Genomic DNA, 25,614 nt, shown 5'->3' with positions numbered 1-25,614 from the left:
TTTTTTCCATTTGCTATCGGATTGGCTGTCTATGAGTGTGTTAAGACCTGTTTTTCTCAGTAACCGGCAGACTTATCAAATGGTTCAAATGGCCCTAAGCAATACGGGACTTAACTGCTGTGGTCATCAGTCCCCTAGAACTTAGAACCCTACTTAAACCGAACTAACCTAAGGACATCACACACATCCATGCCCGAGGCAGGATTCGAACCTGCGACCGTTGTGGTCGCGCGGTTCCAGACTGTAGCGCCTGGAACCACTCGGCCACTCCGACCGGCGGCAGACTTTTCAGTTTCAAATTTATGACACATACTAACGTCTACGATCTATTGGCGGTTGAGAACGTTTAAGCTACTATATCAATGCAATCAAAATACACGGCCATTTATGACAAATATTTTGATAGCTTGTGAGTATCAATATCGGTAATAGGCAAAAATCGGCGAAATTATCGATTCACGCGATGGGTGAATTATCTATGTACATAATTGTGTACGGAACCCTCGGCGAGTGAGCCCTAATCGCACTTACCCGGATTTTGTGTTGTGTAACTAATAGTATTTTTACAGCCTACTACCCGTCTACCCTGTGTTACATTTTCGTCTTCTTTACTCATTTCGCTTTACTGTGAGCATGAAATTTGTTTTATGTCTGGATCTGTCCTTTGTTAAGCCTATGAAACATTGTACCAGGATGCGACTTTATCTAATGTATACAACGCATTGTCAAAACAAGCTACAGAATCATATTTCCAGTGTTGAGGTGGCTATATCCGCAGGTACCGAAAGCAAAGGAAAAAAAAATAGCCATCTGTCGCCAACCGAACAGAGCTGAATATGTTCTCTGTACCGTCATACATTCTCTACTTCTTACATTTTCTAGTTTTGCAATCTTTAAATGTGAGACTTCCACGTGTTGCACATTAGTTATTGTTGGCTGGGAAATTCAATGGCCGTACAAACGATCAGATAGCAAGGCTTTTCTTTATTCTCATGCATTCGACCCATTAATTGACCAAGTGTGTGTGTCGCGTCTTGAGTGTAAGTGTCTTTTACAAATGTGTGTAAGAATATAGCGCCGTATTTGCGTTACCGATAGTGAGATATGTAAACATAGAAGAAACTAAAATTTAGTGGCTATACATAGCACTCACGAATATCACAGTGAATGCCTCCGAATGAGGTGGCTCAGTGGTTAGCACACTGGATGCTCATTCGGGAGGACGACGGTTCAAATCTGACTTAGGTTTTCCGTGATATCCTTTCAAAAGGCACGGCCGATTTCCTTCCCCATCCTTTCCTGATCCGTGCTTCTGCTCCGTCCCACCTCTATGTCCACGGGCCGTTAAACACTAATCTCCTCTTCCTCCACCGTGTGTGCCACCAAGTTTAAGCACCCAATCCGGCAGAGGAATCACCATTGAGAATCGCATTCCCTCATTCTATTACACATTGTAGAGAATTCTAAAATTTGACCTGGTACATTGGTACCTAGTCTGATGATCAAGACACTCCACCTGTCACCTCTTCTTCTGTTGGAGAACAAATTGTGCTAATGACATTTTCTTTCACTAACAGAAATCGAAACGGCTATCACAGAGTTGAACAATACAGCACTATTGTAGGTTGTTACTTCCTAATCTTTCCCCAATGAAATAATATCTGATAATCCTCTCGGCCTTGTGGCCGGATCTTCGGTTCAAATTTACACAATATATCGACGGTTTATGTGGCCTTATCTTCAGGTGAGACGCTCCTCATCGAACGTTAGCTACTCTAGAATCGGCACCTCTATATATACAAGCACTCAGCGCGTGCTCCAAGCGATGCCTCCACTGCAAAACGCACTGTAAGAATCTTCGGGCGAGTTAGCAATCAAAATGAAGGTATCGTTAGCCTAACTGTTCGTGAAAATATTCTGGCGATTGACAATGTCTTGTTTTAATGCAGGTCAGTCTATGATTCCAGCTTCTGCTCTGAAAATATCCTTTGTACCCATTAATATCGTAATATTTCAAGCTGAAAATGCTCTGGAATGCTCAAAAATACTCTGAAGTAGCGTCTTTAATTAGTAATCGAATGTCCTCGGTCCCAGGTTCTAAACCCGTCACCCCTTAAATTTCGATTAATAATCAGTATTGGCGGCCGAAGGCTTCCGGCATAAGAAGTCACCTTCTTTCTGCCAGCGGCCTCGTCAAAGGTCAAAGAGGGCGGAGGAGCGGGAAGAGGTCCAGGGTATTCCCTTGTCCTTGGGGTGGGAAACGGCCCCTAAAGACGGAAGAATCAGCAATGATCAACGGCATGAGGATGCAGACGGCATTGGAAACACTTCATTAAAAACACATAACGTGTATCCGCAGGGCATGTGGCCTGTAATTGAAAAAGTGTCATGATGATCTCCCCATTGGCAAAAGATTCCGCAAAAGTCCCCCGTTCGGATCTTCGGCAGCGGACTGCCAAGGCGAAGTGACAATGACCAAGAGACTGGATAACCAACGAAACGATAATGTTCTACGAGTCGGGGACGTGAATGTCAGTAGCTTGAAGGTGGCAGGGAAGCTAAAAAATCTGAAAAGGGAAATTCAAAGGCTCAATCCTGATGTAGTATGGGTCAGTAAAGTGAAATGTAAAGAGGACGACGATTTATGGTCAGATGAGTATAGGGTAATATCAACAGCAGCAGAAAATGGTATAAGGGGAGTAGGATTCGTTATGAATACGAAGGTAGGGCAAAGAGTGTGTTACTGTGAACAGCAAACCAACACCGATAACGATAGTTCAGCTATACATGCCGAGGTCGAAAGCTGAAGATGAGGAGATAGATGAACTATATGAGGGTACTGAAAGGGTAATACAGAACATAAAGGGAGACGAAAATCTAATAGGCATGGGGGACTGGAATGCAGTTGTAGGGGAAGGAGGAGAACAGGTTAGCGGAGAATATGGGCTTAGGACAAGGAACGAGAGAGGAGAAAGAATAATTGAGTTCTGTACTGAATTTCAGCTAGTAATAGCAAACACTCTGTTCAAGAATCGCAAGAGGAGGAGATACTTGGAAAAGTCCGGGTGATATGGGATGATTTCAGTTAGATTAAATCATGGTCAGGCAGAGATCCCGAAATCAGATACCGGACTGTAAGGTCTACCCAGGAGCAGATGTAGACTCAAATCACAATGTAATAGTGATGAAGAGTAAGCTGAAGTCTAAGAGATTAGTCAGGAAGTGGAATACGGAAGTAGTAAGGGATGACGAGAAATACTTGAAGTTGTCTAAGGCCACAGATACAGCAAGAAGGAACAGCTCAGTAGGCAGTACAGTTGAAGAGCAATGGACATCTCTAAAGAGGGAAATCACAGAAGTTGGTAAGAAAAACATAGGTACAAAGAAGGTAGCTGCGATGAAACCATGGGTAACAGAAGAAATACTTCAGTTGATTGATGAAAGAAAGAGTACAAAAATGTTCGGAGAAATTAAGATATGAAAGTCACTGAGGAATGAAATAAATAGGAAGTGCAGGGAATGGCTCTGAAAAATATGAAAAAACAAAAACAGAAACGATTATCATAAGGACTGACTTAGCACATAGGAAATTAAAAACAGCCTTCGGTGAAATTAAAACAAAGACAGTAACATTAAGAATGCAACGATATTTCCCCTATTTAATATAGAGGAGAGAGCGGATAGGTGGAAAGAGTACACTGAAAGCCTCTATGACGAGGAAGACTTGTCTGATGTCATAGGAGAAGAAACAGGGGTTGGTTTAGAAGAGATAGGGGATCCATTATTAGAACCAGAATTTGAAAGAGATTTGGAGGACTTAAGATCAAGTAAAGCAGAAGGGATAGGTAACATTGCATCAGAATTTTTAAATTCATTGATGGAAGTGGCAACTAAACGACTATTCATGTTGGTGTGTAGAATGTATAAGTTTGGCGACATACCACCTCTTTCGGAAAAATATAATCCACAAAATTCCGAAGACTACGAGAGCTGAAAAGTGCGAGATTTATCACACAATCAAATTAACAACAAGAATAATATACAGAAGAATGAAAAATAAAATTAAGGATGTGCTAGATGACGATCAGTGTGGCTTTAGGAAACGTAAAGGCAGCAGAGAGGCAATTCTTACGTTGCGGTTGATAATGGAAGCAAGACTAAACAAAAAATCAAGACACGTTCATAGGTTTGGTCGACCTGGAAAAAGAGTTCGACAATGACAAATAGTGCAAGATCTTCGAAATTCTGAGAACAGTTGGGGCTGGATATAGAGATAGACGGGAAATATACAATATTTTCAAGACTGAGGACGGAATTATAAGACAGGAAGACCAAGAGTGAAGTCCATAAGTGGAATTAAAATTCAAAGTGAACGGATATCAATAAGATTCGCTGAGGACATAGCAATCTTCAGTGAATGTGAAGAATTACAGGATGAATTGAACAGAACGAACAGTCTAATGATTACATAATATGGACATAGATTAATCCAAGAAAGACTAAAGTAAAGGAAAATAGGAGTAAGCTATAGGGAGACACGAGTAATAAACAATACGTACAAGAGCCAAGAAGGAATAATAATAGTGGATGACCAAAAAGGAAGTGCTCAGATTAAAAGGGGTGTGAGAAAGGGGTGTAGTCTTTCTCTCCTACTGTTAAGCCTGTACATCAAGGAAGCAATGATGGGATAAAAGTAAGGTTCAGGAGTGGAACTAAAATTCAAGGTGAAAGGCTGTCAGTGATATGATTCGCTGATGAAATTACTATCCTGAGTGAAAGTGAATAAGAATTATAGGAGCTGCTGAATGAAATGAACAGTCTAATGAGTACAGAATATGGATTGAGAGTATGTCGAAGAAAGACGAAAGTAATGAGAAGTAGAAGAAGAACTTAACATCAGGACTGATGGTCACGAAGTAGATGAGATTAAAGAATACTGCTGCCTAGGCAGTAAAATAACCAATGACGGACGGAGCAAGCAAGACATCAAAAGCAGACTAGCAATGTCAAAAAGGGCATTCCTGTCCAAGAGAAGTCTACTAGTATAAAACATAGGCCTTAATTTGAAGAATAAATTTCTGAGAATGTACTTTTGGAGCACAGCATTGTATGGTAGTGAAACATGAACTATGGGAAAAACAGAACAGAAGAGAATCGATACATTTGAGATGTGGTGCAGGGACATGATGAGAGGACATCTGTTAAGACACCAGGAATGACTTCCGTGGCCCTAGAGGGAGCACTAGAGGGCAAAAGCTATAAAGGAAGACTGAGATTGGAATACATACAGCAAATAATTGAGGACGTAGGTTGTAAGTTTTACTCTGAGATGAAGAGGTTGGCGCAGGAGAGGAATTAGTGTCGGGCGGATCAAACCTGCCAGAAGACAGACGAGTCAAAAAAAAAAGTGCCGCAAATTTGAAATAAAGTACTCTGTCATTCATTTAATAATTTCCTTATGGAACACACAGGAAAATATTAAACATTCAAAAATATTTGAGAACGGTAACGAAAACTCTGGAACTTTCTAGAATATTCTAAAACATTCAAGAAAAGAACGCTGCGTGGTAATCTAGAATAGTTTGAAGTATTAGAGACCATCCGAGAATGGTTAAGAGCATTTGAAAATATTCACTAACACTCAGGAATACTAGTAAAAGATCAAGAAAATTATAGATAAGTCTCGAGTATACATTGATTCGCAACAGGTTGAAGATGTCCTCGTGAGCACCAGAACGTGGTAGCGACCACTTTACTCATTTCTTCACAACAGCAACAACTACCACTTCACAGTCACAACAGTGCACAATAGGGGAATCATGGGAGCACCAATAGAAAAGCCAATACAAAAGCTGGTAGTGGGTGGGTCTAGAAGTGTCGTAAACTTCTCCCACAAACACGTTTTAATATAGCCTGAGCAACCTTCGCTTACTCGAACAAAGCCGGCCAGTTTCTGTCAAATGTAAATTGAGTAGTACTCGCGCCCTGTCGGTTCCACGAACTTAATTATGCACACAGGGTGTTCGAAAATTCCCGTTACATACTTCAAGGACATGTAGAGTGGCGTGAGTAGATAATATTTTGAACTGGAACCCATGTCCGGAAACGTACCGTTTCTGTGCTACAATCATTTTAGAACATGTTGATAAAGCGAACACTTTTACGAGTAACTGACTAAGCTTGACCCAGTAGACCACTTATTTTACAATTCCACTTGCTAATAGCCAAAGAAATTGTTCATGTATTCCTTCATGGGTTCTCTTCAACGTGATGGAGTACGGCCTCTTCCAGTTCGGGTATTTGGCGTCTCGTTGGAGCACCAGTCACGCACGCCTGCTGACGGTGAATGTACCCTTCCTCGAAGCCGTTGCGTTATTGTGGCAAATGGGCATGCGAAGAGTCGGTCGTTATAGAGAACGATCTTGAGAAAGGTGACGAGCATTTCTTCCATTAACGTGAGCTTCGCCATTCAGAAGGATCACGTCAGTGTATTCTGCAAACATGTATTCAACCATGTTGCATTAATATTCACAGACACGTGAATGAGGCTCAAACCAGGTCATATAGTAAGACAGACATCAAATGATGTCAGCAGATCTGACGTACCCATCCCCTAGCATGACTACCCTGTTAAATGCCTACCGAGCAATCATGTTTCAAATGGCTGCAGCATGGAAATGGTACGTTTCATGGGTTCCCATTCAAAATCTCTCTTTCCAAGCATTAATCCCGACTTGCAGGGTCTGCTGTTATGGTTAAACAAACATGGCATGTTAATTTTAAGGGGTGGATGGATGCCCTCCCCATCGTCACCCCATATCCCCCCACCTCCCCCCCCCCCCCCCCGTACAGTGTACCCCAGCTGTCTGCATCTAGTGCAAACCATGGAATAGTGCGAACGTGTTTCAAATGTCTGCGAGTCGTGCAATTGAGGCGGAACGTGGGTACTAGCCCGGTATTCACTTAGTGGGATGTGGAAAACCGCCAAAAAACCACATCCAGGCTGGCCGGCAGACCGGCCCTCGTCGTTGGTCCGGCAGGCGGATTCGATCTGGGGCCGGTGCGCCTACCCGAGTCCAGGAAGCAGCGCGGTAGTGCTCTCAGCTACCCTGGCGGGTCGGGTTCCTGGTGCAAAATGGCTCTGAGCACTATGGGACTTAACATCTGAGGTCATCAGTCCCCTAGAACTTAGAACTACTTAAACCTAACCAACCTAAGGACATCACACACATCCATGCCCGAGGCAGGATTCGAACCTGCGACCGTAGCGGTCGCGCGGTTCGAAACTGAAGCGTCTAGAACCGTTCGGCCACACCGGCCGGCCGGTCGGGTTCCTATTCAAGATATTATGTACATATTCTACAATTCTTAGAAGTTTGTAACGGGAATTTCCGAGCACCCTGTTCATCAATACTGAGAATCGAGAATCTCGAAGATGGTTATCCTATCATCGACATTGAGACTGGCAGTATATCACTGCAGAAAATTCGAAAATTTGGGAGAATGTTGTAATCTTAAGTTTGAAGATCTTAGTATGTGAAATAAATTTCAATTTGGTACGTCAACCCGTTCCTGAGGAAAAAGGTTTTTAACAGTCGGACAGGCAAGCATACAGAGAGACAGACAGACAGACAGATGGACAGACGAATGACAGAATGATCCTATAAGGGTACCGTTGTTACCGACAGAGGTTCAGAACACTAAAAACGATCAAATGCAGTTATTGTTATGTGTCCTCTGTGCCCAGGAATTCTGTAACTACGTTTTCAATCAACCTGGAGCCCCTATATATTGTAAAAGTTCATTTGCACTCAATGGTAACTGGCTAAAAGTACATAATTAGCACAGTACAACTGCAATAATACTGATCCTACATATTTCGCAACACTACGAGTCTTAAATGATGGACAGCACATGAACAAAACACGTGCACCCCAACAGCAAAAAATTATGCTACACAACATCCAGACCACAGCACACTCACTGATACAACATGCACCGTGAGTGTGTCTGACTAGCGGTCATTTCTCGCCAGGTGACGTTGCTGTCGCCTGCACGGGTTTACATCTATAGTGGGTCGGTGGTCATAATGTTCTGACTGATCATTGTAGGGGTCATTAGAGACGGAAATCTAACTTGAAGTTGACGAAGATGGTGGATGCGAATCAATCGTTGCCTTATTGTAGGAAGGAAGGGACATTGGGTTTAAATTTCCTTCGACATTGAGGTCGTTAGAGAGGGAACACAAGCTGGAAATGTGTCACGAATGGGGAAGAAAATCGGCCGTATACTTTCAAAGGAACCATCCCGGCATTGGCCTGGATAGATTTATGGAAATCGTGGTAAACCTAAATCCGGATGGCCGGATGCCAGTTTAAACCTGTTGGCTTACTGAGCGAACCATTTTTGTGTGATAGAACAGTATCGAGCAACTCAGTTTTATTACTTAATTAAATTTCTACAAGTCTGTACTGTACAGGTGGCAGGATGAACTGTTTTGAATTAACGCCCATCATGTTGGACGTGAGGTGATGCATTGTATCATTACCAAATGTAGTGCTCCATGGAAGGTTGACAATGTCGTCGCCTGGTGACCAACATCAGACAGTAGCCTCAAGTGATCAAGTGGCGATCATCATTTGGGGTGTCAGTTGGTAGCATTAGGAACCATATGCTGGAAGCTGGGTTGCAGGCAACTGTACCTCTTACTTTACCAGGCTTCCGGCCACACCTCACCACGTGCACCTCACGATTGATGGTGTAGGGAGAGAGGCACGTCCAGAAGCGACGTTCAGGATCAGTCCGTGATATCATGGAGTGCATGGAGAGGAGGTCGTTAGCCTACAATGATGGAACGTATGTGATGCTTGCTGAGGGAGGACTGAATAGTGCAGAATACATCCATAACCATCATCCAGTTCACTCTGTCGCCGTACTTACATTTTCAGAGAAATTTGCTCTCCAAGGACGATAATTCCTCGTGCGTATATTTCCCACGTACCTACACTACCTCCTGAAGAAGTTCGTTAACTCACTTCGTTAGCACGACCACACCCAGCACATCTTACCCACTGAGCACGTTGAATACATTGTGTTATTAGTAAAATCTCTTGCCCAATCACAACAAAAGGTGGAAGTAACGTGGAAAATCAATTTTCAGACATCAACACACCCACGATCGCCGCTATACACCAATCAGTACCGACTGTTTTGTAGACACGGCTACAAAAGAACCTGAAGTCATTTTTTGCGAAAACGTGCCTGCAGATGTTCAGTGGATGTCATTGTCTTCAGCGTTTGGTTGGCAATCTTGTAATGGACAACAATGGGTCAGTCTGCCTATTACGCATAATACATCACGTTTTTGAGTAGAAATGGTGCGACGATACTGGTTTGTCACACGTCACTAAGTGAGAATACATGTAATCATTTTATGATGTATTGTCGTACGCTTTCTGAATAGAAGATCAGGGCCTGTGAATTCTGGCGTTCTGTCTAATATTTCTCCCACTATTTGGAGTGTGGTAAGTAGGGCCAGCTACAAGCTTTAGGCGTCGAGTAGACAATAGCAGAATTCCAGGATGTTTCCCACGTGCAGACCGCGCAAGATGACGTTTCATCCGGTCCCAAACATCCTCAATGGGAGACAGACCTGGGGATCGTGCTGGCCGGGGTAGTTGGCGTACACCTTCAAGAGCACATTGGGCGGCACGGGATGCATGTGTACGGGAATTGTCCTATTGGGAAAGCACATCACCTTGCCAGTCCATGAACGGTAGCACGATAGGTTGGATGAGGGTTTGAATGTACTGTGCACTGTTCAATATTCCCTCAACGATCATCACAGGAGTACGACCACTGTAGGATATTGCTCCCCAGGCCTCTTTTGTATACACTCCTGATTTTGGCGCTCACCTGCACGACGCCACAAACGCGTACGACCATCATTGACGCCGAAGCAGAAGCGACACTCATCACTGAAAACGACGGGTCTCCACTCGTCCTTCCATAAACCCCTATTGCGACACCACTGGGGGCGGGCTGAACGATGTTCCGGCGTGAGCGGAAGACGCCCTAAAGGTATGAGGGACCGTAACCCTGCTTCATGGAGACGTTTGCGAATGATTCTCGCTGAGACTCCTGGAGCAACGGTGTCCCTAAGTTTTTGTGACGTGACCGTGCGGTCCAGTGCGGCACTTCGTAGGCTGTGGCAATCTTGCTGTCCGGACCCAGGTCGACGGGCCTGTGTACCTTCTGCTGACCACTGGCGACAATATCGATGTACTGTGGAGACCTCACGCCCAACGTGTTAAGCATTTCTGCGGTACGTCCACCCGCCCCCCCCCCTCCTCCCCACCCCCCCCACCGCCCCACCCCACAGGCTCACTATACGACCTCACTCAAATTCCGTCAATTGCACAAACAGTTCATGTACACTCTGTAGCGGCATCATCCTAACAATGTTGCAGACGCAGCCGGAGCTCCGTATGCCACGGCAAACCAGCTGCCACTGGCTCTGGCGGTGACCAACCGCTGCGCAGGTAGCAACTTTCCACGGCCGATAACGCGGTTCCTGGTGCGTCCGCAGCGCTACGCGTTTGATCATTGCAAGCAGCGCACTCTCGTAGTGTCCAGTGCAAGTATGGCGGGTCTTATTCATTTGCGTCAATGTGCCCGTTTTTCATTTTCCAGGGGTGTACGTAATAAAGGGGGAAACATTACAAAAATGTAAAAGTTGGTTTCTTCAAAATCCTTAATCTCCGAAAGTTCCTCAGCGTTTGATTTGAAATTTTGAGACGATGTTGAATTCTGATACACGCGAGTTTATAGGTATGTAATTCTTTAAGGTATGTATATTTTTATACATAAAATACATATAGGTAAAGGGAAAAGATTGTTACCAAAAAGCTCAAACTGACCTTTGTTTTTTACTTCAAATTTTTACACGTTACTGTAATAAACGTTTAGACACATATAGACTATATAGTTTTTAATACATATAAATAAAACTTGTATTTATGACTTGTTGGTTTACGAGTAGTACACTTCTACACAACCTGAATTTGCAATAACGATAAAAAAAGGCTGAAGATCAGAGAGAGGGGGAAAGGAGAAGAAGACGGACAGAGACAGGGGAGAGAAGTGTGCTTTCATTTCCTTTATTTTCCATTTAAGCAGACCAAGCCACAGCAAAGCGTGGCCAGGTGTAGCCAGTACACAATACAGAACAGACCACACCATTTTAATAGAAAACGCTGTAGGTGGCAGATTTTACCAGTGCTGTTATGTATTCGGTACTCTGTTGCGTGTCCCTAGACTTGTTCCACGTGTCAAAGGATGGAGAAAATGTTCCAGGTATTCGTTACCAGGTATTCGTTACCAGGTATTCGTTACCAAGGAGTTCCAAGGTCTCCTCCATTTGACGTAGTATGGTTGAAAGAGATGCTACAACCAGCGACAGAGATTTTGCAATGATAGAGAAACGAAGAAAGCCAAACAAGGTCTCTGCTCTGCAAGATCTATTTAAGACTGTTGATTCAACTAAAGCTATGAACCCATTACACTTAATGCGAATCGATACAATTGACTTCTTTGATTTTAAAAATGCTGCTGAAACACTGTTGTAAGATGTCCAAATGCAGTGTTATCAGAGTGACTCATAATCATCCATCTCAAATCGCTATGCAAGAGTTCTTAATCTGAAACAGAAGAATAGAAAAATGTCAATGTATTCAAAGGAGGAGAGATCATGGCAGACGTATAGCAGTACTTCATCCCAAACACCAGTCATGTTGATCAGTTGGAAAACAGAAAGACCTGTTGATGATGTTTCCATTTCTTCCTCAACAGCACAGAAGTTTTACTGTAAACTTCGTAATATCTGACCTCAAGAATTGATTGTGTAAGAAACAGAAATCAATACTGAGAGATATTTTTTCTTGAATTTGATTTTTTGATATTCCCTTTTGAAAATTTTAAAACAAATGAGAAATGTTTTTTCTTGATTACAGATCTAGAAGTTAAAACTTTATTGCTGTATTTCTGTGCTTGTATCAGCACAAGTAGCTTGTAGTGCCTCCACATTAATGTCACTTTAAACAGAAACTTTACTATTGGCACTTTATAACCAGTCAGTTTTCTGGTTTGGCACTTTTTGTTAAACATTATCCCTTTCCACTCTTGATATGTTTATGATAACAGTGATGGCCGACCCCTGCACCAAACGTCCATACTCTGCAAATCCACCAGCATTTCGGTATACATCTCTGGCATTGCGACTCCTCTGTGCACAATACCGTCATCTACAGATTGCCTCGTAAAGCTTCCGACATTATCCACTACATCATTTATACCTACATTGTGAACAGTAACGATTCTATAACACTACACCCAAAGCTACTTATACATATTAATGTTTCTATTGTTTAAGAAACAACCTGGTTTATGAACAGAGCAATCTGAGTGAGAGGCCCCAAGTCACTGTATGAAAGACACCCTCAAAACTTCACAGAACCTCCTGTCTGAACTACACCCTCCACACACGATGAGCTAAACGCCTCATTGGGCCTGGATCACAGTGACGAAGTGCTGCTCTTTCTTCTGCATTTTCATGATGACTCTACTGTCTCCCAAGATGACAACAAACGTGTTCACACAGGGCCACATGCATATGTCCCAGATTGGCGAGCAATAGGGTACAGTATCGCAGATCCGCCGACCCAATAAATCTACCTGTCTTAATTACATAGACTCACGGGACAGTTTTTCCAAAACTGCTCCATAATCATATTAATAAAGCATTATTCTGATAAGAATACCCAATCAATTTAAAGTTTCAACATTGGATGAAAGTATGCACGCAATATATTTAATACCAGTCACTGTAGATTTAAATACTAATTTTTCCTCGGACTCTGCACGGTGACGAGTCATTCTAGCATTTTTCTGTAAATTTGGGGTGGCCAGCAGACTATAATTACGAACAAAAGCGCCGGAGGGGTGCGTGGACCGCAGACAATAAAAATGTTTCTGCTGAAAACCAGGAGTCAGGCAGGTACGGGCCGGGGACAGAGCGCTGTCTTATCGACAGATGTGAAAAAACCAGGCGGTTGCCAGGGGGTGGCAGGCCGAGGGAAAGTTCACAGTACGCTGTAAACTTCCAGAAAGAGAGCAGCTCAAATAATGATCTTTAGAAAAGATAAGGTCTGCAACAGCAGACATTGTGTACAAAAAGAGGTCACAAGTGCAGATGTTTAAATTTCGTAAGAAAGCACATGACTGGTTCATAGTAACTCTGGTATTGAGGATGAGAACTCCCAAGTACGTACATGCAGCCATTTCGATTGGAGGAAAGTGAGAACACACATATGCTGGAAGAGAATTTCTGCCTTCTGCCACAAACTAAGAAATAATTCAGTAGTATTGGTTAACCAGAGCAGTCCCATTAGGAGAAGGGAAATTGTTGCAATTGTTATAAACTTTTCATTGATAAGACCTCGGAATTAATGGTGCGATTGACTACTGGAATTCTGGCAGTAGTAGAACCAGCTGGGTTTTGTGGAGGCGAAGAGTAAGTCTTGGTCTTAGGGCATGAAATATTACACTTCTTCATCGCAGGGCGTCAATGAGAGAACAGAAATGTCTTGACTCGAGAGCTGATCACAGATACTGGAGCTGCACTTAGAATTCTCAGTCACTACTACAGCCATCCTCTGCAACTGAGTATCAGCAGTGTGGTAAGCATGAGCCGCGATTGCACACAATGTTTCGACGGGGCTGCAGTGTTATTTGTTTAAAGTCAAAGTTTCCTTCTTCTGAACCAATTCATAGCCAGCTAGCTGCATTCAGTATCCACCTAGGCTGTAGAACTTGTGCTTGTTCGTACTTTTCTGGGCCTTCCTTTCATGTTTCAATTTCTTCACGCAATCACTGGAGATTTTGGTGTCACCATTTTTATATCTCCAACCCTCCCTCCAGTGGCAAAGTCTTCCATACATGTTTTTTTTTTTTGCATCCTAGTATTCTTTTGCAATTATTTGTATTGTTAATTCAGTGATTATAATCACATAAATGCATCTAGCAATAAATCGAGTCGTTATAGTAACCTTCAGTTTCATTTAGTACCATGGTGGAAACCCTTATTATTTCTATGTGATTTGTGATACTCATATTTCATGTTCAGTTGAGCCACCCTTGTTTAACTATGAAACCCTATTGGATATCTGTTGTGTAACTTTGCTCTTTCTGTTCACATGACCTCCTGGGGAGCATTCTGTTCGACGTATTGGTCACCGGGTTTCGATCTTGCAGTATCTCAGGGGTATGCTAAATGCTCAATTGACACCTCACAATAGTAAATGTCTGGGACTTTTTGGAGCGGTGGATGCATTGCACGCCCCCGTAATTTGATAGCTGTACTGTATAGATCACGTAACCAATGAGGAGGTACTGAACAGAACTGGGGAGAAGAGAAATTTGTAGTGCAACTTGACTAGAAGCAGGGATCGGTTGATAGGACACGTTATGAGCCATGAAGGGATCACCAATTCAGTACTGAAGGGAAGCGTGGAGGGTAAAAACCGTAGAGGGAGACCAGGAGATGTATACGCTAAGAGATTCAGAAGGATATAGCTTGCAGTATTTACTCGGAGATGAAGAACCTTGCACAGGATAATCATGGAGAGCTGCATCAAACCAGTCTCTCGACTGAAGACCACAACAACAAGAACTGTATTCAATCATCAATGAGTGCTTCATTTGGAATCTAACATACCTGAAGAAACTTGTGGACTCTCGTCTTCGTCGAATTGAGGTCATTAATAAGACTAGAGATTGGTTTACACGGTATTGGCGTAATGCATCCTCAGAGTGACTAATAATGTTATCTAGTAAGCCTATTATTTCTCTAACTCTTCCTGGCCAAACGTTGCTGTGGCTCAGAATGATTAAATGGAGAAGAAATAAAAGAGGAAGCACACGTTTCTAATATGTCTGGGAATTGGAAGTACGTCCTAATTTCGTCCCCCTGTCCTGTCCATCTCTCTGGTCCCTTCGCCCTTCCATGTCCATCTTCTTGGCCCTTCTCTCTCTCCGCCTCCTCCTACCTCCTCTCTTCCGCTCTCTCTGACCATCTCCCACCTTCCCTGTCCCTTCTTACTTTCCCCCTCCCCGTCTCTCTCCCTCTCTCTCCCTCACCATCACCTGAACCCCCTTTCTCGCTTCATATCTCCTACTCCCTCTTTCCATCCTGCCCTCTCTTTCCACTTCTACCTACCACCTCACCCCACTTTTCTCTGTCCACCTCCCATTACCCCTTTTCTTCTCATTTCCCCTGCCTCTCTCACCATCTCTTCCTGTACATCATCTCAGCTCTACTTTCTTGGTCCACACCTCTTTCTCCTCTCTCCTCATACCCTCCTGCCCCTCACTCTGTCCATCTCCTTTCCGCTTTCTCTGTCCACTCCCTACCGCCCCCTATCCATCTCTTCTTCCCCTTCACTACGACGTTGAGCCTTGTTTATTAGTGAAAAATCAGATCTATAGTAGTGTTCTAATCACTAACCGATAAATCCTGAACACAACTTTCCTGTTTGCTAACGGAAACCCTGAAAGTTTTTTTTTATGTATACCGCCACAGCGTAGTTTGGTAAGTTCGTGGGTACCTAAACGCTACAGAAGGGGACAGCTGATTCATGAAATACGCCACCCAAATCATCAGATTTTTTTCCGTTGGGACACATTAAAGATCTGGTGTATGTACCGCCTGTACCACGTGATGTAGCAGAGCTCCGGGAGAGAATACGGGAAGCGACTGCCACAGTTGACGATGCCATTCTGGGACGGGTAAGGCAAGAATTCGATTACCGTATTGACGCCTGTTGGGTCACTCATTGTTCGCATATCGAATGTTTGTAAACAAAACTTTCAGAGTTTCTCTTCAAAATGTAATATGTATGACATCTGTACAATGTTTAATTCTTGTCCAATAAATAATTGAATGTGTTCCCTGACTTTATACATATATATCGCTCGTTCGTCAGAATGTTCATTATTGTGTAAAAATCTGAAGTAAACCGGTCAAAAGCTTTTCGAGATTTTTGATAATACAGTTTTCCCCTTGTAAATTACCTATTTATTTATATATTACGAGTCTTAAAAATAGGTAATACAAGAGACGTACGTCCTCGAATGAAACGTTGTGTCAAAATTTCGAAGCAATCGGTGAAGAACTTTCAGAGATTTACGGTTTCGAACAAACGAACATTTACATTTTTATGTATAGAGATTATACCTTGCTGATCCGGCATTATACGTAAATTCCTAGGTCAGGGTGATCTGACGAACTAATTCAAATAAGATGCAAGTAACTTGTTTTGTTCCCTGAGTATGGGTTAATCCCAAATAGCGGTCGTCATGAAAATTATTTTTTTCTTGTTGTGTGTTTCGAAATAAATTGTCGTCGACGAAATTTATTATAATTGCGGAGCACCAAGCATTCAAAATGTTTATGGCGGTCATCATTTGCTCGACGTAATGTACTACTATAATCAGTGCTTGACATTCATTAAGGGGAAGTAAGTTTCCTAGAATTTGTTTTATAAACAGAGATACATATAAGTACGATTAAAATTATTCTGCGTTCCGACCGAATCATATTATAAATCACAACGGCCGTTTCGGTCTCTTATGAAATGCCTGTTGTCTAATTCGTGAAATAAATATTATTTATCTCCCTATTTTTCACGGATATTGCTGTTTCCATTAACATCAGTCTGTCTGAGACTGGAACAGCAATCCAGCTGCTCGCGCTTCCATGATAATCCCACATTCATCGAGGACTGCCTATTGTACAGCTGGAGATGGTCACACGGTATTATTCGATCACTTTTTAAGCCTTCTGGATACGTTGTTGTGTCAGTGATGTCGATATTTGCTTAGCCGCGCGGGATTAGCCGAGCGGTCTCAGGCGCTACAGTCATGGACTGTGCGGCTGGTCCCGGTGGAGGTTCGAGTCCTCCCTCGGGCATGGGCGTGTGTGTTTGTCTTTAGGATGATTTAGGTTAAGTAGTGTTTAAGTCTAGGGACTCATGACCTTAGCATTTAAGTCCCATAAGATTTCACGCATATTTTAACTTTTTTTATATTTGCTTCTTACTGGCCTGGTAGGTCTTCTCAATTGTGGCCGATAAAAACATAACTACTGGTACTTTCCCAGATGATCAGCTGCTTCGCTATAACTGGCAACAGCAGATTCGCATCTCAGTGCGTGTTGGTATCATGTAACAAAAGAGTGACACAACAGTCTTACACACCGAATACCGAGGTAAATGCTTGAAAAAAGACTGGAAGAAGAGACGAGAAGGAGGCGGCCGTGAGGAGAAAGCACGCGGTGCACCGGTCTCGCCCGACGACGGTAATTTTAATATTGTTCTTAATTAAAGTTACGGCGCCGTAACGGAAATCCCATCTCGAAGGTATTCGGCCGACAGCCGTTATCTGTTTCCCTTATTACGTCACTGTACCAGTTCTCTCTCTCTCCCCCTCTCTCTCTCTCTCTCTCTCTCTCTCTCTCCCTCTCTCCCTCTCCGCTCTACTATCGTCTTCCAGTATCTCCCTCGATCCTTCTCTCTTCCCCCTAACCCTTCTTTTTCTCCCCTACACACTGCGCACACACGTTGCTCTTCACGCTCTCGACGAGTTAAAATGTTTGATTACTTCGGATTTATTTATACGACTAATTATAAAATGGAAGAGGACTCACCACTGTCTGTTCCCGTATTAAATATTCGAGTCGGCCGAGAGGAACACAATTGAGAGCAGGACCCCCGCGGGAGAGTAAAAAAGTACGGAAAGCGCTGTTATTAAGCTAATTGCATCCATCCCGTGGCAGCCCACGAAATTTTTATCCTCGGAGGAGCGCCATGTGTTAGACGGGCTCTCGGTTCGTTACCTGCCGCAGACGCGACGGCGGAACCGGTCGGTGCGCGCGGCTTTATCTGCGAATCGGGATCCGTCCGATCGCAAGGTCACGCGTGGGCGTGGCCGGCGAGCCTAATGAGCAGACGTTACCCTGCGGAGGGCGGCGAACACGCCGAGGGCAGAGGGGCAATTACCGCTTCCGTGGCCGCCGGCTGCTCGCCGCCGTCAGGCTAGAGCGCGCGCACTTCCGGCCAGACAAGCTGCTGTGGTGGCTGGCCGCACGGTCCGATGACCTGCAGCATCCAGGGGAAGAAACAAAGACGGTACGTGTATTCAAATGATTTTTTAAGCACAAAAAAAGGTTCACTGTGCCTCAGAGACTTAGCTCCACTCTCTCTGCAGCTTGGAAGCCACCTCCCGTTTTTGATCTGGCCAACTACACTGACGTAACAACATTCTTGGGATACTTCTTAATATCCCTGTACCCTGCGTAGTGCAGCAACTCGAAGTAGGAAGGACTCAACACGTCGTTCGAAGTTCCTGCAGGTATATCGAGCCACGCTGCATCTACAACCGTTCATAACTACGAAAGTGTTTCCGATGCAGAATTTTGTGCACCAACTCACGTCTCCATTATGTCCCACAACTGATCCATGGGATTCAATGCCGGGCGATCTGGTTGGACAAATCATTTGCTTTAACTGTCCGGAACGTTCTCCAAACCAGTCGGAAACAACTTTGCCCACACCTTCACGGAGCCACTTACAGTTTGCACAATGCTTTTATACACCACTGGCCATTAAAATTGCTACACCACGAAGATGACAAGCTACAGACGCGAAATTTAACCACCGACGGGAAGAGGATGTTGTGATATGCAAATGATAAGCTTTTCAGAGCATTCACACAAGGTTGGCGCCGGTGGCAACACCTACAACGTACTGACATGAGGAATGTTTCCAACCGATTTCTCATACACAAACAGCAGTTGACCGGTGTTGCCTTGTGAAACGTTGTTGTGTTGCCTCGTGTAAGGCGGAGAAATGCGTACCATAACGTTTCCGACTTTGATAAAGGTCGGATTGTGGACTATCATGATAGCGGTTTATGGTATGGCGACATTGCTGCTCACGTTGGTCGAGATCAATGACTTAGCAGAATATGGAATCGGTGGGTTTAATAGGGTAATACGGAGCGCCTTGCTGGATCCCAACGGCCTCGTATTACTAGCAGTCGAGATGACAGGCATCTTATCCGCATGGCTGTAACGGATCGTGCAGCCACGCCTCGATCCCTGAGTCAACACATGAGGACGTTTGCAAGACAACAACCATCTGCACGAACAGTTCGACGACGTTTGCAACAGCATGGACTATCAGCTCGGAGACCATGGCTGCGGTTACCCTTGACGCGGCATCACAGACAGGAGCGCCTGCGATGGTGTACTCAACGACGAACCTCGGTGCACGAATGGCAAAACGTCATTTTTTCGGATGAATCCAGTTTCTGTTTACAGCATCATGATGATCGCAACCGTGTTTGGCGACACTGCGGTGAACGCACATTGGAAGCGTGTATTCGTCATCGCCATACTGGCGCATCACCTGGCGTGATGGTATGGGGTGCCATTGGTTACGCGTCTCGGTCACCTCTTGTTCACATTGACGGCACGTTGAACAGCGGACGTTGCATTTCACATGTGTTACGACCGGTGGCTCTACCCTTCATTCGATCCCTGCAAAACCGTACATTTCAGTAGGATAATGCACGACCGAATGTTGCAGGTCCTGTACGGGCCTTTCTGGATACAGAAAATGTTCGACTGCTGCCCTGGCGAGCACATTCTCCAGATCTCTCACCAATTGGAAACGTCTGATCAATGGTGGCCGAGCAACTGGTTCGTCACCATACACCAATCACTACTCTTGATGAACTGTGGTATCGTGTTGAAGCTGCATGGGCAGCTGTACCTGTACACACCATCCAAGCTCTGTTTGACTCAATGCCCAGGTGTATCAAGGCCGTTATTACGGCCAGAGGTGGCTGTTCTGGGTACTGATTTCTCAGGATCTATGCAGCCAAATTTCGTGAAAATGTAATCACATGTCAGTTCTAGTATAATATACTTGTCCGATGAATACCCGTTTATCATCTGCATTTATTCTTGGTGTAACAATTTTAATGGCCAGTAACGTAACTTGGGTCCGTGGCTTCGTGGGGACTGCGCCACACTCGACCGCTACCATCAGCTCTTACCAACTAAAACGGGAACTCATCCGACCAGGCCACGGTTTTCCAGTCGTCTAGGGACCAACCGATGTGGCCACTAGCCCAGGAGAGGCGCTGCGGGAATACTCGCTTCCGTCTGCTGCTGCCATAGCTCATTAACGCCAGATTTCGCCGCATTGTCATAACGAATGCTCGTCATACCTCCCACATTGATTTCTACGGTGATTTCTTGTTGCTTGTCTGTTAGCGCTGACAACTCTATGCGAGCGCCGCTGCTGTCGGTCGTTAAGTGAAGGCCGTCGGCCACTGCGTTGTCCGTGGTGACAGGTAAGGCCTGAAATTTGGTATTGTCGGCACACTCATGACACTGTAGATCGCGGAATATTGAATTCCAAACTATTTCTGAAATGGAATGTCTCATGCATTTAGCTCCAGCCGGCATTCCGCTTTCACAAGTCTCTTAATCCCGTCGCGAGGCTATTATCACTTTGGAAAACTTTCCACATGAATCACCTGGGTACAAACGACAGCTCCGCCAGTGTACGGTCTTTTATCCGTTGTGTACGCCCTACTATCACAGCTGCGTGTTTGCATATCGCTATTCAATGACTCTTGTCACATCAGTGTACATGAGAATATGTGACGCCAGCAGAACGCCTTGAAAGTATGCCCCTTTTTATATGAGAATAATGATGTCTGACCACGATTTGTAAACATATTCAAGAGAAGGAGATGCTTTCTTTGCACAACGGAAGAAACGGAGGAGCAACGACTGTCTCAACAAACTGGAGATCACGATTGCTTCTCGAAGCTTCTCATTATGTTTCATGAGTGTATACGAGCAGGGTTCATAAAGTATCGGCACTTTTGTAATTTCGTGGGTTGTTATTAGTCCATCCCCGCGTTGCTTCGTTGATATTTCGATAAATATCGGCTGTCATCGGGGCTCAATTCGAAGCTGGACTCACCATTGAAGCCACTCTACTCCAATCAGCGAGATTCCAGGCCGGAGACGTCTGGAGACAAAGGTAGGATATCAACGTGACCCTAGCCCGACATACCCTAACAACCATGAGTGATTCTCTGGGGAATCACTTCGTTTCATAGCAGGATCTTTGGTTGTCATCCGCGACACCCTTACAGCACAGCGGTACGTCGACAATATAGTGCGTTCCATTTTGTTGCCTTTCATGGCACGCCATCCTGGGCTTACATTTCAGCAAGATAATGCCTGTCCGCACACGGGAAGTTTCTACTGCTTGTCTTCGTGCTCGTCAAACCGTACCTCGGCCAGTAACGACGCCGGATCTCTCCCCAGTTATGAACGTTTAAAACATTATGGTCAACATATTAAAATAGTTGCTCCAAGACGAGAAACAGGAAAAGCAGTTCCGCCAGATGAAGGACAACACGAATACGCTCGCCCTCCCACAGTGAGAAACACACGTGAGGACTAGAATGCGAGAGGGAGCTAATCCACACCGACATGGAACTGAAGTCTTTTGCGTTTTATTGCGATTCAGAGATATCCCAAGATCTTTCTTTCGTGCAGTGGAAGAGTTAAGGTGGTTGCTAATTGTTCGTATATTTTGTGATCATAAATACACTCCTGGAAATTGAAATAAGAACACCGTGAATTCATTGTCCCAAGAAGGGGAAACTTTATTGACACATTCCTGGGGTCAGATACATCACATGATCACACTGACAGAACCACAGGCACATAGACACAGGCAACAGAGCATGCACAATGTCGGCACTAGTACAGTTATATCCACCTTTCGCAGCAATGCAGGCTGCTATTCTCCCATGGAGACGATCGTAGAGATGCTGGATGTAGTCCTGTGGAACGGCTTGCCATGCCATTTCCACCTGGCGCCTCAGTTGGACCAGCGTTCGTGCTGGACGTGCAGACCGCGTGACACGACGCTTCATCCAGTCCCAAACATGCTCAATGGGGGACAGATCCGGAGATCTTGCTGGCCAGGGTAGTTGACTTACACCTTCTAGAGCACGTTGGGTGGCACGGGATACATGCGGACGTGCATTGTCCTGTTGGAACAGCAAGTTCCCTTGCCGGTCTAGCAATGGTAGAACGATGGGTTCGATGACGGTTTGGATGTACCGTGCACTATTCAGTGTCCCCTCGACGATCACCAGTGGTGTACGGCCAGTGTAGGAGATCGCTCCCCACACCATGATGCCGGGTGTTGGCCCTGTGTGCCTCGGTCGTATGCAGTCCTGATTGTGGCGCTCACCTGCACGGCGCCAAACACGCATACGACCATCATTGGCACCAAGGCAGAAGCGACTCTCATCGCTGAAGACGACACGTCTCCATTCGTCCCTCCATTCACGCCTGTCGCGACACCACTGGAGGCGGGCTGCACGATGTTGGGGCGTGAGCGGAAGACGGCCTAACGGTGTGCGGGACCGTAGCCCAGCTTCATGGAGACGGTTGCGAATGGTCCTCGCCGATACCCCAGGAGCAACAGTGTCCCTAATTTGCTGGGAAGTGGCGGTGCGGTCCCCTACGGCACTGCGTAGGATCCTACGGTCTTGGCGTGCATCCGTGCGTCGCTGCGGTCCGGTCCCAGGTCGACGGGCACGTGCACCTTCCGCCGACCACTGGCGACAACATCGATGTACTGTGGAGACCTCACGCCCCACGTGTTGAGCAATTCGGCGGTACGTCCACCCGGCCTCCCGCATGCCCACTATACGCCCTCGCTCAAAGTCCGTCAACTGCACATACGGTTCACGTCCACGCTGTCGCGGCATGCTACCAGTGTTAAAGACTGCGATGGAGCTCCGTATGCCACGGCAAACTGGCTGACACTGACGGCGGCGGTGCACAAATGCTGCGCAGCTAGCGCCATTCGACGGCCAACACCGCGGTTCCTGGTGTGTCCGCTGTGCCGTGCGTGTGATCATTGCTTGTACAGCCCTCTCGCAGTGTCCGGAGCAAGTATGGTGGGTCTGACACACCGGTGTCAATGTGTTCTTTTTTCCATTTCCAGGAGTGTATATAAGAGCGGTATCTAAATATTTTGGTAACTCACTTTTCAACAATTTGTGGATTAGCTCCCTCCGCATTCTAGGTCTCAACTCTCAGGACCAGCGATAACGTTTTAACTTTGCGCCTGATCCTCCTGTCGCCGCAGCCGTCAGCTAGGTAAGGGAGGGAAGTCACCTCCTCCACATGACTGTCAACTGCATGAACTTTGTTGCGCGTGTGATCGTATTTTAACAGGTTGCGTATCGCATTTTCTGAGGCGGTAATTAGCCGGCCAGAGTGGCCGAGCGGTTCTAGGAGCTACGGTCTGGAGCCGCGCCACCGCTACGGTCGCAAGTTCGAATCCTGCCTCGGTCATGGACGTGTGTGATGTCCTTAGGTTAGTTAGGTTTAAGTAGTTCTAAGTTCTAGGGGACTGGTGACCTCAGAAGTTAAGTCTCATAGTGCTCAGAGCCATTTTTTTGAGGCGGTAGTTGCGGACCAGACCAGAGGAAGCAAAAATAAAGGATTAATAAAAATAATGTTTGATTGGCATAAAAGTAATGTTTATTGCTAAATGAAGTGGGTTAAGAACAAATCTTAAATATGTGTACCACGCCTAAGTCTGTTTTGGAGGAATAAAAGGGTGGAAGGGGCCGGGGATGGAGGGTGGAAGCACGACGGAAGGTACGTCGCCGGATTGTGGCCGTGCACTGCACTCTTTCATAGGTCTGCGAACTGAAGATCGAGTAAGCAATTCCTCTCTCTCTCTACCCCACTACACCACAAGAAGCATTTACAGATTGTTTCACAAAGTAGTACCGATCGTCAGCAGCGCTCCTTATGAATCACTGGCAACACACCGGCTGTTTACGTTTCACACATTGTATTAATACGATACGATACCATATATATGATATTTCAGTGCCTGTGTTATTCTGATTACGATGCAAAGTTCCTTTGGACACGCATGCATGTCCAAAGGAACAAGCACTGCGGCGACCACTGCCGTTACGAAACACATCAAATGAATTCGCAATTGCGAGTAAGGACTACCATCAGCTGTAGACTGGAATGACGACAGTGAAAATTTGTGCCGGACCGGGACACGAAACCGTATTTTCCGCTTATCGCGAGCGGTCGTCTTACCATTTAACTATCCGTGCACGACTCTCAGCCAGATCCAAACCTCCACATGTCATCAAACAAAAGAACTTTGCATCGTAATTAGATAAAAATGGAAATGAGCGGATGGCTTAGTTGGCCTGGAGGCCCCTATTCGGGGAAGTTCGGCCGCCAAGAGCAAGTCTTATTTCATTCGACGCCGCATTGGGCGACCTGCGAGCCGGTGATGAGGATGAAATCATGATGAGGACAACACAACACCAAGTCCCCGAGCGGAGAAAATCGCCAAAACGGGAATCGAGCCCGGGCCCGCTTGCATGGGAGGCGAGCACGTTACCACCCAATTACGCAGGCGGACATCGTAATCAGAATAACAGAGGCACTGCAATATCGTATTTACCTGCCGATACCGGGCAAGCGACTTTTAAGTACAACGTTTGACCTATACGGGAACATACACAATGGGTGTACGAGTACGGGTCGAAGACACACGTCTTCCGTTCAGAAATTTCTGGCCCTTATAGAGTGGGCTGCACAGAGTGGACCCACTAATCGCACATCCACAGTGTATCTTCTCAGATCGATGCATATACGTCTAATGGAATGGAACTAATCACGTTAGACTCTAGAATAGTAATCTGCTGTAATGCAGTGCTTGACTTAAGTTGAAATGTGTGAAGTACTGTAACATCTGTTGATCTGCTTCTGTTACAGTGGTTGAAAATTTAAGCTTCTGGCCTCTTCAGATGTTGGGAGAGCATTTGCTATCCCTGACCCTTTGAAAAGATTTGCAGCCAGCGGTAGCGGAGACAATGAAATCGAAATTGTCAAATAAATATACAGGGTGTTTCAAAAATGACCGGTATATTTGAAACGGCAATAAAAACTAAACGAGCAGCGATAGAAATACACCGTTTGTTGCAATATGCTTGGGACAACAGTACATTTTCAGGCAGACAAACTTTCGAAATTACAGTAGTTACAATTTTCAACAACAGATGGCGCTGCGGTCTGGGAAACTCTATAGTACGGTATTTTCCACCATGCGTAGCAATAATATGGCGTAGTCTCTGAATGAAATTACCCGAAACCTTTGACAACGTGTCTGGCGGAATGGCTTCACATGCAGATGAGATGTACTGCTTCAGCTGTTCAATTGTTTCTGGATTCTGGCGGTATACCTGGTCTTTCAAGTGTCCCCACAGAAAGAAGTCACAGGGGTTCATGTCTGGCGAATAGGGAGGCCAATCCACGCCGCCTCCTGTATGTTTCGGATAGCCCAAAGCAATCACACGATCATCGAAATATTCATTCAGGAAATTAAAGACGTCGGCCGTGCGATGTGG

At 45.1% G+C, this 25,614-nt stretch overlaps 1 protein-coding gene across 1 annotated transcript in view; it reads right to left on the bottom strand.

The window, feature by feature from the left end:
- Window positions 1-25,614, bottom strand: part of LOC126203756 (uncharacterized) — a 1,215,674-nt gene that overhangs the window by 950,015 nt on the left and 240,045 nt on the right. The window lies entirely within an intron of this gene.

This window comes from Schistocerca nitens, chromosome 1 (genome assembly GCF_023898315.1).
Source record: "Schistocerca nitens isolate TAMUIC-IGC-003100 chromosome 1, iqSchNite1.1, whole genome shotgun sequence".
Lineage (NCBI taxonomy): Eukaryota > Metazoa > Arthropoda > Insecta > Orthoptera > Acrididae > Schistocerca > Schistocerca nitens.
Note: the sequence above shows the minus strand (reverse complement) of the source record. Positions and strands in the feature narration are given on the sequence as shown.